This window comes from Mustela nigripes, chromosome 13 (genome assembly GCF_022355385.1).
Source record: "Mustela nigripes isolate SB6536 chromosome 13, MUSNIG.SB6536, whole genome shotgun sequence".
NCBI lineage: Eukaryota > Metazoa > Chordata > Mammalia > Carnivora > Mustelidae > Mustela > Mustela nigripes.
The window spans coordinates 142,479,055-142,485,697 of record NC_081569.1 but is presented as its reverse complement, the minus strand read 5'-3'; positions in this window follow the sequence as shown (position 1 = coordinate 142,485,697).

Sequence of the window (6,643 nt, the reverse complement as noted above, 5' to 3'; positions counted from 1 at the left end):
TTTCAAGACTCTCTGGGTTTGGCTTTGGACAGTTTGGCTGTAATGTGTCTCGGGGGGAGTCTGAGCTCACCCTACTGGGGGTTTGTTGGCCTCCTGGGTGTTTATATTTGCATCTCATAAAACCCGTGAAGTCTCTGGCTGTCATTTCCTCAAATAATCTCTCACTGCCCTCTTCCTCCTGAGACTCCCACAGTCCGTACATGAGTTTATCCGGTGGCCCCTTCGGTTCTGTTCACTTTTCATCCGTCTTTATTCTCTCCGACCTCAGACTGGACCATTTCAATGATCTGATTTTTATAAACTGCTGGTTCTTCTGCCTGTTTAATCTGCTGTCAAACCCCTCCAGTAAAGCACTCATTTCCAGGGCTGCACTTTCAGCTTTGGAATAATTTTGATTTCCCTGTAAGTTTTTGATCTCTGGATTGTGATTCCGTTTTATGAATACATAAACGTTTTCTGGACTCTCCCCCGCATGCTCCTTTAGCTCCCTGGGCATCTTTAAGACAGCTGTTTTAAACTCGGTCTCACCGGCCTGCCGTCCGGTCCTCTTCAGGGGCGGTTTCTGCGGCTTGTGTTTTGTATGGACCACTTCTTTGTGGGCCGTGTGTTTCTGTCATTGCGGAAAAGCGGACAGCTGCGTCTAGTGCCATGCTCATGCTGGTGATGACAGCCTCGCCTTCCGCAACCTTCGCCACCGCTGTCGTTCTGTTACTGTGGGAGGCTACCCCATGCCGGGGATGGGGCCGGGGCACAACCTTAAGGCTTCCTTGCCCGTTTCCTGAGCCTGCATCTTTCCCTGGGCAGGTGCAGTGACTTTCTAATCTCCTCCGTAGTTGCAGTTGGTTTTGAACGTCCTAGTCCTCCGTGTCTGAATCCCAGAGGGGAAAGAGAGGAAAACGCGGGTGAAGGGTGAGTAAAAAAGGTGGTGGCCCCGTGAGTCCCCCCCGGAGGTTGCTTCTGTTGAGGGCCAGGGGCCCGCAGCAATAAGGCCCTGCGGCCCCTGCGTCTGAGCCTCCGCGGTCAGAACACAGCTCGGGATCCGTGGAGGACAGACAGGACTCCTGCTCTCACGGGCGGCTCCGGGAACGGGCACGTGGCTGCCTGCCACGGGGCCGGGGATCTGCTAAACTGCCAGAGCTGGGACTGGCGGACCGCTGTCATCGTTCACTGTCCAAGATCTGCCCGGGAAGCTGCGAGGCTTCGGCAGGCTCCAGATTTCCAGAATAACGACGCCGGGCAGTTTCTGCTGGTACAGCGGCTGTCTGGGTAGAGACGCAGATCCCTGCTGCTTCTGCTCGGCTGCCGTCCCCGAGTCCTCTCTGAGGACTGCTGTGGGTGGTGGTAGGTTCTGGCTCAGCCTGATCTGGTAGCGGGTTCTCCGGCAACCTGTTTTACTTCAGCGGCCACTGACGCTCTGGGCCTACTGCGATTTCACAGCAGGCTGCCAACTGTCGTTCTCCTGTCCTGCTGCACGTATTAGCCGGGATTCTGTAAAGAACGTTTGCTTCTGGTGATTGCAGCATCCTGAAAAGTTTGGATAGGAAAGTTGAATACGTGTGAAAGCCTTGGGGGTCCAAGCGTGATCACTGGGTGTTGTATCATCATTATGAACTTTTGGATTCTCCTGTTGACTGCGTTTCCATCAGTCATTATGCTCTTGTTGGCAAACTGGTCCGTGTTAGGCCAGTGCGAGGCCCATTTCACGTTGGCTTCCCTGCCCTGTAGATATAACCCCACTGTTTTCTGGGTGCTTCTCTGGGACGTGACACAAGACTCCCAGGCTCTCCTTGTAGCCGACCTGCCGTAGCTGAAACCAGCCACTTCTCCAAAGCTCCCTGGTTCCTGTCACTGGGAAATGGCATTCAGAGCCCACGAGCCAGGCTTGGAGGCGGGAACAGAAGCAAGGGCGGCTCCACATCCTGGCCTAGGTCCGGCTGCACCGGCCAGGGACCTGCCTGCCTCTGCCTTCGTGCCTCACATCCGGGGCTGCCTTCTGGGGCTCAGAGCCTTGGACCCATTCAGCAGCTACGTCTGTTACGTACTGAACCCCAGCCAGCAGGGAGCTGATGCTCCTGGCAGGACGGGCTCCATCTCCTGAAGTCAAACCAAAGCTGCCGACAAGGCCTTCGCAGATGCCCCACAGGGAAGGAGGCTCTGGGCGAAGATGGGGCGAGACCAGTGGTGACCCTCTAGCCGACCCATCTACTCGCAGGAAGCCTGTGGTTATCTTGGTTATGTCGCAGTTCCCACCTCCTGGTCTCCCCGACAGTGTGCTTCTTGAGGACACAGACCTCACCTGTCTTGCTCAGTCACTCTCCGAGGGCCGCCCAGCGGGCACCAGTAACTACTTGCTGACAACCAAGTGAACCCAAGGCACCGTTTCCTTCTACCATGATCCCCAGCGACTGAACGACTCCCCCGGCCCCATGCAGCAGAGCAGGGCCTGGGCCTCAGGCTCCAGGCTGGCTGCGCCGAAGGCCCAGCTCCGCTCCCCATCCTGCTGCTGGGTCCCAAGGGTGCCTCAAGGCTGTGTGGAACATGCTGACCTTGGCACTTTGCTTGAACAGGCCTGTATGGACATCAGTCCTACTGGCTGCTCCCAGAAAGACTGAGACTCCCCAGCCTCATTCTGTCCTGCAACCCAACCCAGGTTCACAGGGGAAATACCTGCCATTGAGTTGGGGTCGGAGCGGGGTGGCCACCTTCCCGCCCTGTCACCCAAAGAAAGAGGCAATCTACCCCTCTTCTGGTCTCAGTGATTTCGAGGACAGGATCCGAGCCCCCAGTTTCTAGCCAGGCATGATTTGGCTTCAGAGCTGGAAGAGGCTCCAGTCAAACCCAGGCTAGAGCAGGAAGGCAGGACGGGGTAGGAGGAATGACGGTAGAGGGCAGTAGGAAAGCATTTCAGTCCTGGATCCCCTTCAAGAAGAAGGCGATCGGCCAGCAGGACCCAGACTTACCAGCCTGGAAGGCTGCTGAGAGCAACTGCCAAGAAAGCCGCCTCCACAGTAAATACGCTCGGAGCGCTGCGGGCCAGGGCCTGGCTCCAGGGTCTCGGAGGAACAGCACTGAGGGGCCGCCACACCTCCCGACGGTGAAATGTCCCTCTGGGGCAGGACCCAGCAGCCTGTGGCTTCCTCCCGGAAGGGACCTGTGACCCTGCCTCTCAGAGCTGGGCATCTGAGCAGCGCCCCAGGCACCAAAAGCCTGGCCCTGTTCTGCAGCCTGAGCCTTCTGGACAGCCCCGGCCCCACCTGTGCCCCTAGCTCAGGAGCGGCTCAGGAGTGGCTGCTGCTGGCCGCAAGCCACTCCCAAATCAGTGGCCTGCTGTCCTGGGGGACACGGTCTATGCCTGCTGTCCTGGGGGACAGAAGTTGGGTGGGCTTCATCTAGAGAGTTCCTCTCCTGGCCTTAGCTCACTCATGGGGTCCCCTGGCAACTCCCCCAGGGTTCCAGGCCTCATTCCCGGGTCCACTGGGCCACCTGCCTCCACGCGATTGTCTTGTGATCGCCCCAAAGTTCCTCACAGGGTGGCAGAGCTGTCAGCAGCCAGAGGCCAACGCTTCCGCTCCTGGTGCACTTGCCAAGGGTCCACTGGAGAAGGCGAGGGGTGGAGAGAGCCCGGGGTGAGGCTGAGTGACCTCACGAGGCGTGGACACACCGAGGATGTCACTTTTGGCAGGGCTCCCTAAGCAGGTGTCATCAGGGCCACGCTGAGGCCAAAATGTGCACTGGCTCGGCTGGGGAGTCCATCCGGTGGCAGGCTGGGCACCCACTCGGGCCCGGGCTCAGTACCCCAGGGCTGCAGGCCAGCACGGATGACTCCGCTGAAGGCTCTGGGGGCAGCATTTCGGCAAGGGCCTGGATGAGGACAGGGCGGCAGGGTGGCAGCGAGTCCTCTCGGACCACCCAGGGCTACAGGAGGAGGGCTGGATGCCAGGCTGTCAGCATGGACACCACGCACGTCTGGGGGCAGGTGCTGTGGCCCTAGGCGGGGGAGAGGAGCCGTCCCTATGGTGCCGGTTGCCCTCTGCGGGAAGTGCCCACAGCCAGGAATCAGGGGGAAAGGACATTCTGGCGGTGGGGCTTGGGCCTATAATCCGGGACCAACTTGGGGGCAGCAGGGAGGCTCAGGATGGCCTGGCGAGGGCTGTCGCCAAGCGAAGAGGCTGCCCCCAGACCCCTCGGCCCTAGCTCAGCCCATTCAGCAGCAGCCTGGGTGGCGGGGACCCGTGAAGAGCTCGGTCGAGGGCCACCCACCACCTACTAGCTGAGTGACTGGAAGAAGTCACTTCACCCCTCTGGCCTCAGTCCCCTCCTCGCCAGAGTGGACAGCAGTTAGCCCACACCCCAGGACAGGACTGCTGGGGACGGTCAGTCGAAGTCGGCTGTCTGGAACGGCGGGCGGGGCCCTGGGGGCTTGTGTCACTAGCGTGGGACGTGCTCACTGCACGAACGGCGTGCGTGGCAGTCACCACTGCACCCGCAGACGCGTGGTCAGGGTATGCCACCAAAGCCACGTGGTCACCATGGGCCTGGGGAAGGACTGGCAGCAGGAATCTGTGGACAGAAGTGAGTTCTGGGTGTGGCCACCGGCCCGAGCAGCCCCGACCTTGCCCTCTGCACCACAGGAGGGAACAGCCGCGGCCAAACCACGAAGACAGGGCTTGACAGAGTCAAAGGACGAGCCGTGGACCTGGTGTCTCTTCGAGCAAGCAACCGGGCGAGACGGAAGTGTTTTTGCACATGACCTTGGCTCCCCTCGCCACCCTTTAAAGGGTGTCCCCGGCTTCACAGGTGAGGCTCCGGCCTGCGGAGCTGCGGGAGTGACTGACATTGTGACAGATGCCACCACAGAGCGAGGACGGGAGCCAGGATGCTGGAGTCTAAACAGAGATACCCTGGCCCGACTGCCATTTTGGGGTTGTCCAAGGGTTGGGCAAGGCATTCTTGTCAGACAGACTCTCCGTCCGTAAAACGGGGTGACGGTCCCTACCCGACGGCTGCTATGAGCATTACATCAAATAAAGCATATTTTGTCCTTGGGTGGCAAGGCCATCTTCAATAAATAAAGCAGCTATTACTAAAACCCACAAATCATTCGCTACACACAATTATCCACTATATAAGACTTAATTGTTGCCACATATACCTTCCATGGATTAAACACCGTGAGCCACCACACGCCAGTAACGCGTTCCTGGGCCTTCCCCACAGGAGAATGTGCAGACCCCTCAGGGAAGCATCTCCTTGGGCCCAAAGTGAGCGAGAGGTCAGGGGACACCAGCGCCTGCCCAGACCTGGGGCCAGGATCTCGGACCACCCTGTGCCCTGAAGAGGTCAGCAAACACCTCGGCCCAAACGGGCCGCAGGAAGGACACGAGGGCGACAGAAGTGCAAAGAGAAGCTGCCGGCAAGTCTCTGGACGACAGGCAGGTCTGGGTCAGGTGCGAGCACCACCGGGTCTCTGGACCCGAAGTTCCAGTCCTCGCTGTTTATCCTACAGCGACGCTGGCGGGTGGGCGCAATCGCACGGGTCCCTCCCCGGGAGCGCCCTGCCCAGCACTGGACGACGGTACAAAGCAAGCATCACAGTCCTAACCAGAGGACCGGAACCAGACGGCCACGGAGCCAGCACGGCCCAGAGGAGCAGGACACGTATGTGTCCAAAGACGACGCCGGCACGTCAGGTGAACACGGGCGCACACGCGGCAGCCCGCGGCGGCTGCTCCTCACACAGAAGTCGGTTCTTCGCCCGTGTGCTCGGGGGTGTGCTGGGCATGGGCACCCGCGGCTGCGTGCGGACGGACCGGGCAGCCAGAGGGGTGGCGGGCGGGGACCACGTTCCTCTCCAGGATTTCCGTAGCCCCGGGGGCCGCTTACCTGCTTCAAAGGAGAAGCAACATTTAAGCCGTTTCTTTCTAGTCCGGGAAAGAGGCACGTGCGGACGGGAGGACGCGGTGGGGGCAGGGCCGGGCGGCAGGGCCGGCACCGCCGAGACCGCACAGAACGTCCCCGAGGCAGGAAGGTCCCGTTGCCCATGGACGCAGGGCTGGATTTCTCTAGCAGACAGACAAGCCATTCTAAGCAGGAAAGAGCCCTGACGAGGGCGGGGGGGATGAGGGGCGAGGGGCCGGCGAGAGAAGGGAGGAGGGGTGGGGTGAGACGGGCGGCCCGGGAAGGGCTGCAGCTGTCGCTGGCAGGAGGACTGGGGCAGGGAGCCCCAAGGGGGACTCAGAGGTAGGTGACAGACACACAGCCGAGCATACACCAAGAACTTAAAAGGAGAAGCAGGGGAAACATGTTCTGGACGGGCTGCTCCAAGGGATGGGCTGACGGGCCCAGGAGCGGAGCTGGGCGTCAGCACGCTCAGGCCCCGGGGGGCGAAGGGGAGCCCGTGCAGGGGGCGCGGCCCAGGGAAGGAGAGCTGGGGGTGGGGGAGGCCAGCGGTGGCCCCAGGGCTACATACCTGGGAGGCTGCGTGGCAGACAGGTCCCCTTGGGGCCACCCAGCTGCCACAGGGAGCAAGTGCGCTCCCCACTGCCGAGAAGGAAGGAGACTGCGGCGCTCGGGCCCCACAGGATGCCGAGGCCGCTGCGGGAGGAAGCCGGGAGCCCCGGGGGGGGGGGGGGGGGGGGGGGGG